Here is a 16,181-nt window from a genome sequence, read left to right on the forward strand (position 1 = left end):
AATAAATCAGACAAGTCTTCACGACCCAAAATCATGTTTCACGCTAAATAACAGATGATAATTATTTAGCGCAAAAGACTGGATGAAATCCAGGGACATGGAATCAGAAAGCCTTTCTCAAATCTCTTTGGAGAAAACCTTTCCTTATATCACATGATGGGATCAGATTCCATTTTTTTTGTTACAAAAATATATAAATGCAGCCTCCTACAGCACAATGTAGAGCTCATTTACACAGATACTTCTTGGCTAAATACTGATCCTAATCTACATCCCACAACCCAACAGTAAGTCAATCTACCATAAATGTCTAATGAGAAAGCCCATTCCAGCATGTCGCCCAGTAAACAAGAGAGGCCTAGTAACAGTGCAGTCTAATAAAGGCTATTATGTCGTGACTATATGCATATTAGGCCATGCCAAAGGCACATACTATTAAATTGCCTGCCAGTTTAAGGCTATGTGCCCACGATGCAGAAATGAAGCAGAAAATTTCTGCAGCATTTCTGCATCTCCCTGGCAGAAAAAAACGCATGCGGATTGTACATGCGGATTGTACATGCATTTTCCTGCCAGGGACAAGCAGATGTGAAGCGTTCTTCACTGGCATTTCTGCATGCGGGTGTCAAGCGCTTTCCAAGCGATTTTAGCATGACTTGGAAAGTGCTTGACAACTTGGTCACACTATATAAATCCATGCAAACAGCAAACAGCATGGATTTATATAGTGTGACCCGAGAGAATGGTTAAAAATAAAAAAATAAACCTATACTTACCCTCCGATGGCCCCCGGTGTCTTGCTGCGCTCCTGTGCTGGCTGCCGGCAGATCGCGGTAAGCTGTACTGAAAGACCTGCCATCACATGACTGTGACGTCACCGCAGGTCCTTCAGTCCTGCGCGATCTATCGGCAAGCACAGGGAAGGAGTCCGGGGGCCATTTGAAGGTAAATATAATCTTTATTTTTTATTTTATTCTTTTTTTTACAGTTTCTATGGTACCTGGGTGTGGAGGAGACTCTCCGGTCCTCCACACCCGGGTACCATCCACACATTAGAACGCGCCAATTACACAAGTACAGATGGAGTCTTGCGGAATTGGCGCGTTCTAATGCAAGTCAATGGCGGCGAAAATGCAGCGCTTCCGTAAAATTAATGGACATGCTGCGGATTTTTGAGCGCAGCATAAACGCTGCGGAAAAATATGCAGCATGGGCATTGAAAGTGCGGAATTGCATTGGAGTCCATGGGGGAAGGTTTACCAAGCGTTTCCCAAGCGTTTACGCTGAGGAAATTCTGCAGCATAAACGCTTGAAAAACGCATCGTGGGCACACAGCCTAAGGCTATGTTCACACGTTGCGTTTTTGCTGCGTTTTTTATGCAAATTTTCAGATGTGTTTTACAACACCAGCAAAGCTATGAGATTAAAGAAATCTTATGCACACAGCTTGTTTTTTTTCCTGACTGAATTGGAAAACTGCTGCGTTTTTGAAAACTGCAGAATGTCACTTTCAGTGTTTTTGCAGCGTTTTTTCACCCATAGAAAGCAATGGGTAAGTGCAAAAAAGCAGCATAAAAGCAGGTATCAAGACTTGCTGCTTTTTAGCACAGTAAACTCAGGCAGTTGCATCAGGTTTTTTTTTTGGGGGGGGGGGGGCGCATTAAACTTTCTCAGCATGAACAAGAGAAATGTACCTGAAAAAGACTGCAATAACGCAACAATCATGCAGCAAAAAAAATCTGATTATTGTAGGCAGCTTCTTTACTGTCAAGGGAGCAGGTTTTGCCTGCAGAAACAAATGCAGCAAAAATGCAACGTGTGAACATAGCCTAATATTGATTTGCAGTAATCTTTTCATATACTTTGTATACCAAACCATTATGTAAGCAATCATTAGATCATATTGTTAAAGATAAAAGCCCTCTATACACATTAGATGGCCGTCTGTCACACATTATCTGGCTGTTCGGCCGGCAGCAACCTCGGCCATCTCTCCCATACTGAACCGAGTGCTCCTGTGTTCTCTATGAGATCCGCTGCCAGACATGTCGAGTGGTGTGTTATCTCAGGGAAAACAAAAGGATCGGCAGTCAAAAATAGCACATCAAATCTTTCCCTCCTCCGACAATCAATTATCCAGGGCTCCAATTCACATAAGGCTATCAGCCAAACCTGTCATTACTGGTGGGTTCGCTCAACATTAGCCTAATTTGTATGGGGGGCTTGACATAGCGCAGTTCACTGAAATGTTGGCAGTCCAAGAAGTAGGCCCCTATTAGTCAGCAATTTATCCTGGGTATAACTGATCATTCACAAAGTTAAAGAGGTGGACCACAGCAATCTATAGGTGCATCTCACTAAATTAGAATATCATTAAAAAGTTAATTTATTTCAGTTCTTCAATACAAAAAGTGAAACTCATATTATATAGAGTCATTACAGAGTGATCTATTTCAAGTGTTTATTTCTGTTAATGTTGATGATTATGGCTTACAGCCAATGAAAACACACAAATCATTATCTCAGTAAATTAGAATACTTCATAAAAACAGCTTGAAAAATGTTTTTAAAATCCAAAATGTTGTCCTACTGAAATGTATGTTCAGTAAATGCACTCAATACTTGGTCGGGGCTCCTCTGCATCAATTACAACATCAATGCGGCGTGGCACGGAGGTGATCAATGAAATTTCCATCTCCAAAAAGCTTGTTGGCAGAGGGAAGCATGAAGTGCTGTAAAGTTTCCTGGTAGACTGCTGCGCTGACTTTGGTCTTGATAAAACACAGTGGCCCTACACCAGCAGATGACATGGCTCCCCAAACCATCACTGATTGTGGAAACTTCACATTAGACCTCAAGCAGCTTGGATTGTGGCCTCTCCACTCTTCCTCCAGACTCTGGAACCTTGATTTCCAAATGAAAATTGGAACTCTGGGACCTTGTAGAGTGTGTCAATGACTGCCTTCTGGACATCTGTCAAGTCAGCAGTCTTCCCAATGATTGTGGAGCCAACTGAAGGACCCCTTTTTAAAAGCTTAGGAAGCCTTTGCATGTGCTTTTTGTTAATTATTTTAATTTACTGAGATAATGACTTGTGTTTTCATTGGCTGTAAGCCATAATCATCAACATTAACAGAAATAAACACTTGAAATAGATCAGTGTTTGTGATGACTCTATATAATATATGAGTTTCACTTTTTGTATTGAAGAACTGAAATAAATTAACCTTTTGATGATATTCTAATTTAGTGAGATGCACCTGTATATTGTGCACATCAAATTAAACCACTGAAATAAGTATTTTTTGAAATACATTCCTTTTCCTATTTGCCTGTGAGTGGCGCTATGTCTGTTCGCTCAGTGCCGATCACGTGAGCCCCTGGCGGCAGCCGCCTCTGACATCCGGTGTTTTCATGTCAACTTCCGGACTCTGGAAATTGAGGTTGCATCACTGAGGCGTGATCCCGTCTCATGCAGATGTAGCCACTCCCCCCTCATTGACTATACTGTGGGCGGTGTTTCACCGCACGTCACAGCCCAGTATCGAGTGCGCGCTATAGAAGATTATCCTCTCTCCTTCTCTGCTTTCATTGGTACATTGCTTGAGGGGCTCTGTAAATGTACAAAAACAGCATAGGTGCTTTTTTTCCCATTCCCCTTCATTTCAAAAAGGTACATTACCGTATTTTTCGGACTATAAGACGCATTTTTTTCCTCCAAAATTTTGGAGGAAAGGGGGTGATGCGTCTTATAGTCTGAATGTACTATATTAGACTAATGCTGTGGATGGTGGGAGGGGAGCAGCAGCGACAGAGAAGGTGGGCACAGGAGGAAGCAGACGCCTGCTGCTAGAGGTAATGAATATTTACTGCTCCCCACGCCTAGGGGCGTGGGGGGCAGTGAATAATCATGCTCCTTAATAACGGCCGGCGCACACTGTAGCCGCGGCTCGGCAGTCATGTGTCACCGCTATTAAAAAGCATGAATATTCACTACTCACCACTCAGCTATTAAGGAGAATGAATAGTGCCTGCTCCACTCCACTCCAGGACTATTGGCGTAGAGAGCAGTGACTATTCCAGCAGCTCATCTCACCGTGACATCATGAGCGGCTCAGATGGTGAGATCAGCTGCTGGCAGCAGAACAGAATGCAGCGCTGGAGCAGAGGGGAGGAGAGTAGAATCCTTTATTTTTTTGTGCCCGGCGTGATGGGGATGGGGGTACCATGCATACCAGGATGGGGGATTGGGGTGCCATGCATACCAGGATGGGGGATTGGGGTGCCATGCATACCAGTATGAGGATGGGGGCCACGTATACCAGGATGAGGATGGGGGCCACGTATAAAAGGAAAGAGGGGGCATATTTATACCAGGATGGGGGATATTACTAGAGAATTGAGGGACATTACCCCTATAACAGTGTCAACAGCAGACTCCCTCTCCCATAACAGTGCATCATGACCACAATTTTTGCTTCAATTTTTTTTTCTATTTTCCTCCTCTAAAATGTAGGTGCATCTTATAGTCCGAAAAATACGGTAAATCAATCATTTATACAGTGCTGGCCAAAAGTATTGGCACCCCTGCAATTCTGTCAGATAATACTCAGTTTCTTCCTGAAAATGATTGCAATCACAAATTCTTTGGTATTATTCTCTTCATTTAATTTGTCTTCAATGAAAAAAACACAAAAAGAATTGTCCTAAAGCCAAATTGGATACAATTCCACACCAAACCTAAAAAAGGGGGTGGACAAAAGTATTGGCACCCTTTGAAAAATCATGAGATGCTTCTCTAATTTGTGTAATTAACAGCACCTGTAACTTACCTGTGGCACCTAGCAGGTGTTGGCAATAACTAAATCACACTTGCAGCCAGTTAACATGGATTAAAGTTGACTCAACCTCTGTCCTGTGTCCATGTGTGTACCACATTGAGCATGGAGAAAAGAAAGAAGACCAAAGAACTGTCTAAGGACTTGAGAAACCAAATTGTGAGGAAGCATGAGCAATCTCAAGGCTACAAGTCCATCTCCAAAGACCTGAATGTTCCTGTGTCTTCCGTGCACAGTGTCATCAAGAAGTTTAAAGCCCATGGCACTGTGGCTAACCTCCCTAGATGTGGACGGAAAAGAAACATTGATGAGAGATTTCAACGCAAGATTGTGCGGATGGTGGATAAAGAACCTCGACTAACATCCAAACAAGTTCAAGCTGCCCTGCAGTCAGAGGGTACAACAGTGTCAACCCGTACTATTCGTCGGTGTCTGAATGAAAAGGGACTGTATGGTAGGATACCCAGGAAGACCCCACTTCTTACCCCGAGACATAAAAAAGCCAGGCTGTAGTTTGCCAAAACTTACCTGAGAAAGCCTAAAACGTTTTGGAAGAATGTTCTCTGGTCAGATGAGACAAAAGTAGAGCTTTTTGGGAAAAAGCATCAACATAGAGTGTAGAGGAAATAAAAAAAAGCATTCAAAGAAAAGAACACGGTCCCTACAGTCAAACATGGCGGAGGTTCCCTGATGTTTTGGGGTTGCTTTGCTGCCTCTGGCATTGGACTGCTTGACAGTGTGCATGGCATTATGAAGTCTGAAGACTACCAAGAAATTTTGCAGCATAATGTAGGGCCCAGTGTGAGAAAGCTGGGTCTCCCTCAGAGGTCATGGGTCTTCCAGCAGGACAATGACCCAAAACACACTTCCAAAAGCACTATAAAATGGTTTGAGAGAAAGCACTGAAGACTTCTAAGGTGGCCAGCAATGAGTCCAGACCTGAATCTCATAGAACACCTGTGGAGAGATCTCAAAATGGCAGTTTGGAGAAGGCACCCTTCAAATATCAGGGACCTGGAGCAGTTTGCCAAAGAAGAATGGTCTACAATTCCAGCAGAGCATTGTAAGAAACACATTGATGGTTACCGGAAGCGGTTGGTCAGTTATTTTGGCTAAAGGTTGTGCAACCAAGTATTAGGCTGAGGGTGCCAATACTTTTGTCTGGCCCATTTTTGGAGTTTTGTGTGAAATGATCAATGATTTGATTTTTGCTTCATTCTCTTTTGTGTTTTTTCCTTGCAAGCAAATTAAATGAAGAGAATAATACCAAAGAATTTGTGATTGCAATCATTTTCAGGAAGAAACTGAGTATTATCTGACAGAATTGCAGGGGTGCCAATACTTTTGGCCAGCACTGTATGTACTTCAAAAGAGTGGTTTTAAAAATGGAACTCATCTTGGGAAAAAAAACAAACTCAACATTGACTAATAAAACAAACAAACAAAACCCTGAAAAAAAACATTTTGCCAAATTAAGCTTAGCAATGAAGAGACGTAGGGAAAATAAAACCTGAAATACTGAAGTAGTTAAAGAAAACATGTCATTAGATTCCCGAACATGACATGCTAGGCCTGTTATGATTTAATACAGTCACTGCGTCTAAGCACGCAGTGACAAGTTCCGTACGGACAGCTGAGCGGCACGGGAAGAGGTGCGGGGACCCATGCCATCGGTCCCCGCACTCAGAGCGCTGTGATCGATTAGTCAATCTGACTGATCGATCACACCATGATATACATCAGCACCTCCTGCCCAATCACTGCAGGAGCTCAGCACCAGCACCACCCTTAAATGTTTAACCCCCTAAATGCTGCGAATGAGAGCAATAGCAACAATTAGGAGGCTGGGTGAGGGAGGGGGTTCCCCTCTTCCTAAGATCGCCACCTCCGTGACTTCATCGCGGGGGGCCGATTGCTGCTGTGGTGACCTGAGGTAGTCATGACGACCCCCGGGTCACCAAGCTACGGAAAGCCTCTTAGACTAATCTCAGAGCATGGTCCAAAAAGTTTTTGTCATTGCAGTACTGACAGGTATAAATCATTGCAATGCTTTACACCAGCAATCAAAGTGAAAAAAGTGAAAGTCCCATAGATGGACTAAGTAAAAAAAGTTTTAAAAAAAAGTAAAAATATAGAAAGAAAAAAAAAAAAAAAGAAGATATTATACCCATAAATATGTAGGTTTGTGTTAAAAAAATAAAAACTAAATAAAGTACACATTTTGTATCGCTGCGTCTGGAACAGCCGGACGTATAAAAATGACACTAGTTAACCCCTCCAGTGAACACCATAAAAAATAAAGTGGCAAACTATGGTGTTTCATCATACTGATGAAATAAGGGAAATAACACGCAATCAAAAAGAGAAATGTAAATAAAAATGGTACCGCTGAAAACGTCATCTCGTCCCGCAAAATACAAGCCGCCATACAGCTCCATCAGTAGAAAAATAAAAGTTACAGCTCTCAGAATAAAGCGATGCTAAAACAATATTTTTTCAATAAATTTGTTTTCATTGTGCAGAAGCACCGTCCAAAACATTAAAACAATTATAAAAATGTGTATCGCTGTAATCATACAGACCTGAAGAATAAAGCAGCCTTATCACTTTTACCACACACCGTGGTCATTTTTACCCATTTCCACTCGTGTAAATGTAAAATCTACAGCTAAAACAACATTATAGTGGTAAAAATTTCATTTTTGTCTTCCTCACCACTCAATGTTATAAAATTTTGTGAAACACATGTGAAGTCAATATGCTCACTGTACCCCCTAGAAGAATTCATTAAGAGCTGTAGTTTGTAAAATGGGGTCACTTATGGGGGGGTCCTGCTGTCCTGACACCTCAGGGTCTCTGCCAAAGTGACATGGCACTTGCATTCATTCCAGCAAAATCTGTACTCCAATATGGCACTCCTTCCCTTCTGAGCTTTGCACTGTGTCTAAAAAGTTGTTTTTGACCACATATTGGGCACTGTCATACTCCGCAGGCATTGTGTAACAAATTTTGGGGTCCATTTTCTTCTGTGAGCCCTTCTGAAAATGTAAAACTTGGGGCTAAAACCAGGGTTGTGGAATCGGAATCCGAGTCGGTATGAAATGGACCAACTCCTAAAATATATAATAAATTGGGTACAGTAGTTCAATGCAGTTTGTGGGGAATATTTTTTCATAAGAATTTGGGAAAGTTATGAAATGTCCTATAAATGTCTGTCCTATTCCTGGACCTGGTCTAGACTTTTAGCTGAGATGAATCTGTGCTACAGTAAATTTATCACTTAAACATGAGCCATGTATGAGGGAGTCGGGATTCAGGGAAATTGAGGAGTCGGAGGTTTGGCTTACCGACTCCACAGCCCTGGCAGAAACAACATTTTAGTGCAAAAAAGCAACTTTTCATTTTCACAGGCAAATGTTGTACAATTCTGTGAAATACCTGTGGGTTTAAAATGCAAATTCTTCAAGAGGTGTAGTTACCAAAATAGGGTAACTTGTGGGGGTTTCCACTGTTTAGGCATATCAGGGGCTTTGCAAACACGACATGGCTTCCACTATCTATTCCAGACAATTTTGCACTCCAAAAGTCAAATGGCGCTCCTTCCCTTCCGAGCCCTGTTGTGCGCCCAAACAGTAGATTTCCACCACATATGGGGTATGTGCCTGAACAGTGGAAACCTCCCACAAGTGACCCAATTTTGGAAACAAAACTCCTTAAGCAACTTGTCCAAAGGTGTGGTGAGCACTTTGAACCCATAGGTGCTTCACAGAATTTTATAATGTTGAGTCGTGAAAATTAAAAATTAGATTTTTTCCAACATAAATGTTGGTTTTGCCCCAAAGTGTAAATTTTCACAAGAGTAAAGGGAGAAAATGGACCACACAATTTGTTGTGCAATTTCTCCAGAGTACACCGATACCCCATATGTGGTGAAAAACTACTGTTTTGGCACACAGCAGGGCTCGGAAGGTAAGAAGCGCCAACTGAAATATGGAGCTCAATTTTGGCTGGAATAGATTGCAGATGCCATGACACATTTGATGAGCCCCTGATATGCCAAAAAACTACCCCATTTTGGAAACTACACGTCTTGAGGGGTGTAGTGACCATTTTTAACCTTCAGGCGATTCACTGAATTGTATAACATTAGGCTGAGTAAATGGAAAATTACCATTTTATTTTTTCACTAAAATGTTGCTTTAGTCCCAATTTTTTAATTTTCAAAAGGGATGATAGGAGAAAATGAACAGTATAATTTGTTAGGCAATTTCTCCCGAGTGCACCAATACACCATGTGTGATCGAAAACTACTTTTGAGGCACAGTGCAAAGCTCCTAAGGAGATAAGTGACATATTGGAGTTCAGATTTTGCTGGAATGGTTTGAGGGTGCCATGTCACACTGGCAGAGCCCCTGTGGTGCAAGAACAGCAGAAACCCCCCCAAAAGAGACTTTATTTTGCAAACTACAACCCAAATGAATTCATCTAGTGGGTGCAGTGAGCATATCGACACCACATGTGCCTCACAGAATTTTATACCATTGGGCAGTGAAGAAAAAATTAAATTTTTACCCCAAAAACTTAGTTTTAGCCCCAAATTTTACATGTTCACAAGGAAAAATTTTTCACAATTTTTGCTGAAAGTGGCAATACCCACTTTTATACACGCTTAACCCCTTAAGGACCGGAGCATTTTCCGTTTTTGCGGTTTCGTTTTTTGCTCCCCTTGTTCCCAGAGCCATAGCGTTTTTATTTTTTGGTCAATATGGCCATGTGAGGGCTTATTTTCTGCGGGACGCCATTACTAGTTTTACCATATCGTGTACGGGAAATAAAAATTCCAAGCGCCGTGAAATTGCAAAAAAAGTGCAATACCACAGATGTTTGTTTTTTTTTTACCACGTTCACTGAATGCTAAAATTGACCTGCCATTATTATTCTCCAGGTCATTAAGAGTTCGCAGACACCAAACATGTATAGGTTATTTTTTATTTAAGTGGTGAAAAAAAAAAAAAAAAAAAAATGGTGCCATTTTCCGAGACCCGTAGCGTCTCCATTTTTTGGGATCTGGGACAAGGTGAGGGCTTATTTTTTGCACACCGAGCTGAAGTTTTATTGATGCTATTTTGGAGTAGATCCGATGCTTTGATCGCCCATTATTGCATTTTATTGCAATTTTGCGACGACCAAAAAATGTAATTCTGGCATTTAGAATTTTTTCTCGTTACACAGTTTACCAATCGGATTAATTCTTTTTTTATATTGATAGATCGGGCGATTCTGAACGCAGCGATACCAAATATGTGTATGTGGTTTTTTTTTTATTATTATTATTTTATTTTGAATGGGGCGAAAGGGGGGTGATTTAAACTTTTATATTTTTTTATATTTTTGAAAACATTTTTTTTTTCACTTTTTGCTTGCTTCTATAGTCTCCATAGATGACTAGAAGCAGCAACTGTGCGATCGCCTCTGCTACATACAGGGGACGAGTGGATCCCCTGCATGCAGCAGAAATGCTCCTGTGCTATGAGCGCCGACCACTAGGTGGCGCTCATAGCGACCAGCTCATGACAACCACAGGCGTCTGCTGCAGACCCAGGGTTGTCATGACCACCCATCGGCGACCCACGATCATGTGACGGGGTCGCCGATGGGCGGGGTAAGTGACGCGCTTCCCGGAAGCGCGAGTTAAATGCCGCTGTCGGAGATTGACAGCGGCATTTAACATGTAACAGCCGCGGGTGGATCGCGATTCCACCCGCGGCTGTTGCGGGCACATGTCAGCTGTAAGAATCAGCTGACATGTGCTCGATTCAGTACGGTCTCAGCGTCGGAGCCCTCACTGAACAGGGGGTGATGGCCTAGGGCGTACTAATATGCCCTATATTGTAAAGGGGTTAAAAAGACGGACACAGCCGGATCACAGGGCAGACGCCGTCCACAGTGCCCCCATCTGCCTCATTATATAGAATCTTCCGCCGAGAGCTCCGCCTGAATCACTTATTTCAGAGATTAACACGGATTCCCCGATGTAAGTGCTCAGCGTAGAGCGCAGGATAAATGTGAGTCAAGCCTTACTGCGATCTCTGGGAAACAGAATGAACAATTAAGAGAAGTTCAGGCATTGCTTTTATTTTTTACGCCGTTCCTCGTGCGGTATAAGTGATTAGACGACTTTATTCTTCGGGTCGGTGCGATTACAGCAATACCAGATTTATAATTTTTTTTATGTTTGGCTGTCATCACACACTAAAAAACAAAAAAAACGGTTATTTTGAGAGCTGTAATTTTTCAGTATTTTGACGACTGTTTGTTTCTTTGACGAATGACTTGATGTTTTTATTGGTACCATTTTTGGGCATAACATCTTTTGATAGCTTTCTATTGCGATTTTTGGGAGGCAGAATGAACAAAAACCAGCAATTCAAGAAGTGTTTTTTTTTATGCTGCTTACCGTGTGGTAAGTGACAAGGCAGTTTTATTCTTCGGGTCAGTACAATTACAGCGATGCCACATTTACATAATTTTTTTTAGTGTTTTGCTGCTTTTACACAATAAAAACTATTTTACAGAAAAAATAATTGTTTTTGCATTGCCATATTCTGAGAGCTATAACTTTTATTTTGACTTTTTGATTGTGTTTTATTACATTTTTTTGGGTGATATGATGAAAAAGCAGTTTATACGCCACGTTTATTTTTTTTTTATGAAGTTCACTGGAGGAGTTAAATACTGTTACAGTTTTCTAGGTCTGGTCGTTCTGGATGGGGCGATACCAAATGTGTATTTTTTTTAAAAAACTTTTTTAGTTAGTCTCTCTATGGGACTAACTTTTATTAACCTGTTCAGTAGTAAAATGTATTGCAATGCACCAGCATTGCAGTGAATTATACCTGTCAGCACTGCACTGACAGAAGCCTCTTAGACCATGCTCTCAGCATGGTCAAACAGGCTTACCGCAGCTGGGTGACACGGATGTCGTTATGATGAAGCACTGCAAAACGTGCGTCGGGAGTGGTGGGACCCTGGTCTGGTGCACTGCAGGTAACGTTACCTCTACTTCTTTTGGTCTTCATATGCATAGTCCTCCTATATTGGTTTATTCTATGCAGGTCATGATGTGACTTACTGTTATATAACTGAATGGTATTCACTACCCCTAAATATCACCTTTGATCTGTGTGTTTCACTTTATGATGCCTGACACTGTCTTTATCTATTGGAATATGTATTATATGTTAGTGACCTTATGTGGTATATACAGTGTGCCATATACTAACCAGGTATACCCACCTTTTCTTCATCTGTATCCCCCACTTGTGCTGATATTTTTACCTGCATAATTTTTTTATGATTTATAAATAAAGATGTTTTTAGCCCCTTATAAAGAAGCTTCTTTCTCCTAAATATTTTCTGTCTGTTCATGCTTCTTTTTGGCTACACTGATTTGAGGATTTTTGGTGTAGCAGCAGAATGCTCATACAAGCTTGCTGTAGCTGTGTGACCCGGATGTTGTCATGACGACCTTGGGTTGCCATGACAACGATTGGGCCCTCGCGATGACTTAGCCCATCAGAGAGGAGAGGGAGACCCCTTTTAAATGATGTGATTGCTAACGATCGCGGCATTTAGGGGGTTAAAATGCCCGGGGCAGTGTGGACACTGCTCTTAGCTTTGAGAACTGTGGCTCAGCCATCACCTAAGCAAAGCTCCCGGCGGCGATTGTGTAAGCACTGCTCCTGTGCCAGCATGATTGCCATGAAGCAAATTTTCGTCATTTTGCGGGAACCCCTTCCCAATCATTGCGTCATCTAATGTCAAATGTTGTGAAGGGGCTAAAGGGTTTGTCACTATGTGACTGCAGACTTGCAGTGCACGCTGTCAGGATTCTCTGATGCCGGCAGAGAAACCGGGCAGTCGTGTGACCAAAAGTATGTGATATGCATACTTTCCGCCACATTCTGATTATCTTGTATTGAGCGAGGCAGCAAACATCTAGTCGGAATGTGGCCAGGAATATGCATAACGTATACATGCCACCCGGTCTCACCATCGGCAATGGAGAATCCGGGCAGGGCGCAAGTGAGGATTCACTAGTCTGCAGTCACATAGAGTCACTGCAGGTTTTAGTCAGAAATCTATACAGCCCTTTTAATGCTCCCTATACACATTTGACTAATGTCGGTCGAACATGCCGATTTTGATGGGTTCACTCTAATGTGTATGGGGGCCCTGGACAATTGATTGTTGGGAAGATGTCAGACGGGTATGTTCAATTTCGGACTGCCGATCAATTTGCCCTGCCGAGATAAGGAGTCACCAAAGATGTCTGGAAACGACTTTCTCATAGGAGAGGACAAGAGCGCTCAGCCGAACAAGCACTCCTGTCTATGCGAGAGCTGACAGAGATGGCCGGAGCTTCATTTGGCTGACAGCCATCTAACGTGTATTGCCCGCTTTATTATGATATTCTGTGGCGTTTAAGAGAAAACAGTTTAAAAAAAAAAAAAAAAAAAAACAACAACTGGAGAATATAGGGGGAGGCCAGACTAGTTCAAGGTGTTCCCTGGCCAGCTTCATCCAGCCCCACTCCAGTTGATTAACACGGCTCTCCCGATGTACACACATGGGAGACCACTTTCAATCAATTGTAGCGGTGTGGGGAGAACCTGCAGCATTTCAGGGAAAAAACACCTAGCAATCGTGCGTTTCAGGCAGCATGAAACTGACTTCTGATATCCAAGTTTGTTACATACAATTGTGTTCATTGGTCACCTCCAATCTATATGGTGTTTTCTACTGATTAGAAATATGTTTTATTTTTTGAATCAATAAAATTTATTATTTATGTACTTGCACATATAGCCTGTTGGGTTGATGCTAGAGCACCTGTTAGAGTTATCCACTGGCATGTAAGAAAACTGTGGCAACATTGCTTCCATCACTATCGCCCCTGCAAAAATGTTATTGTCAATCAACAAGCTGCATATACCCCAAGATGGTGGCAAAAAATGTACAACTTTAGTCATAAAGAACAATTCAATATGAAATATTTTTCTTGCTTTTGGAATGCAACAATTACAAAAAAAAAAAAAAAAAAAACATTTCTGAGTGGCATGGCCGAAATACATAAGCTGGATTTTACAAGTATGTTTTTGAATGCTGTTAAAAAGTGGTTGTGTGGAGCCAAAGCAGGCTCAGCCAGGCTTTATTCTGGACTATTTCAGTGATGAGGAGCACGGTAGCCTTTTTGGAAATTCACGGAATGATCATGTCAGATGTAATAGCTGTGCATGTTGTAGACTGCTGGACTGTATAATCATATACCCATTACACTGGCAGAATCTGATAAGCTAACAGCCAGTAACCCAAATTAGACAAAATGCTAAGAGAAAGGAATATTGACCTTACTAAGGATACATTTATATATTACATGTGTCTGCCCAGTCCTTTTATACCCGAGTTGTACATAAATGGTTGAAAAATCCAGCTGTGCCTTCATAGCTGGAAAGAGAAACATTGCACTCAATAAAAGACATCACAACGGACCACACCAGGCGATGTCCATAGACTGGACGGAATTTTAAGGGTGAGCTTTAAATCTTCTTTGAGGTGAAGGAGGTAAGTGGGAGATGCCTAGCCTACTTTACAATGCTGGTAGTGGTGGCACACCTGGCAGACAGTGTGGCTGCTTCTAGAAGGGCAAACACAAGGAAGGTCCAATAGTCAATATGCCTACTACGCTTTTCCTATCCACTTTTATTTTTTTTTTTTAAATGCCAAAAGTCCATTCTTAGACACACATATATATATATATATATATATATATATATATATATATATATATATATATATATATATATATCACATACATACACTTTACCCACATAGCCTGCCTATTCACAACATATTCTTATGTGTGAAAGACCAATGCAGTGGTATTACTATAGTGTAAACACTCTACAGGCAGAGAAATCAGTGAGTAAAATATAAGGCACTTATTCCTGATGGGACCAGGAATAAGCACCTGGAGAGCATGAAACGGCTGATGTCTATTTGCATCCATGTACGCCACGTTGTGCTTTGTGCTCCACTCCGTTTTTAAACTATGTGGAATCAGGGACTTGATTCATCTAAGCAATTTCAAAAGAATTCTGGAGTAAATTGCTTTGAAAAGCAGCAACATTTTTGCAACTTTTGGTGTTATCATGCCAGTTTCTTCCAGCTCAGCTAAAATAGCCAAAGCTGGGGAGCATCACAGCTCGTCTAATTCATCCATGTCAATGACTGGAATCTGATTTCTGGCAAAGCGCATAGAGGTGCAGGCCACTCATCAGAAGCTCCTGATTTATTAAGAGACATGAATCAGTAGAGTAAGAAGATCAACAGTTTTGATGAATCGGAACCAAAGAGTTTACATTTTACTGACTCGAGTGCCACCAATTCTCTGCTATTGGAGTTGTTTTCTTTACGTGGTTGAGCGCGACCACATTTCGAAAGTCCCAATAATGGTGTATAAAGATGTGCTGGTAATAACTTGAATTGACTATTCTGTAGTAACTTACACCGCCCACCATAAAGGAACAAATTGAAAGTACCATCCACAACATTGTTCACAAAAACACATAACTAACATGAAAAGAAGCATTGGATATTGGATGGCTTTAAAGGGGTTGTCCCATGAACAAAAGTTCATTTGAATCAATAGATCTTGGAATAATAATAATTTCCACAATAGGATGTGTTTAAATTAAATGTTCCTGTGCGGAGATAATCTTATAAATGTGTCCCTGCTGTGTACGGTGTAATGGCCGTAGAATACACACACACACACACACACACACACACACACACACTGAAATTACACATATCAGTAGACATACAAAACGGGTCTAATCAATGACATAAATCCAAATGCTGTATGTTTGCTATAAGGACAAATGAATGGCAGACCATTCGGGTAGAAATGTTGACAAAGAAAGGAGAAATGACCGAACTGAAGGTCCAAGGATCTAATAATATATATCTAAGCCTGCAAATAGTGATGTCAGCACATAGATCATTTGGGATGTGCTGACATCACCATTTCAGGCTTAGATATATATTACTTTTTTGCTATACCACAGGGCTCATTGAACATATAGCACAAAAAATATATACCATATCTATTGTGTTTTACATGTCTTACCCTAGATTCATATTGAATTGTTTTGTATATGGTCTATGTTTTTACAATTTATTCTATTTCTATAATTTTGTAAAGATATGACATGCAAGTAGCACCACTCAAACCAATTATGTAATAAAGTTTTTTTTATACATCCCATCACATGAGTTATT

The 16,181-nt window shown here is 41.2% G+C and overlaps 1 protein-coding gene across 13 annotated transcripts in view; it reads right to left on the reverse strand.

The window, feature by feature from the left end:
• The window catches only part of LOC141259763 (E1A-binding protein p400-like), a 173,526-nt gene that overhangs the window by 141,794 nt on the left and 15,551 nt on the right, over window positions 1–16,181 (reverse strand). The window lies entirely within an intron of this gene.

Source organism: Phyllobates terribilis, unplaced genomic scaffold (assembly GCF_046119375.1).
Source record: "Phyllobates terribilis strain yellow unplaced genomic scaffold, ASM4611937v1 Scaffold_1__5_contigs__length_1240528914, whole genome shotgun sequence".
Classification (NCBI taxonomy): domain Eukaryota; kingdom Metazoa; phylum Chordata; class Amphibia; order Anura; family Dendrobatidae; genus Phyllobates; species Phyllobates terribilis.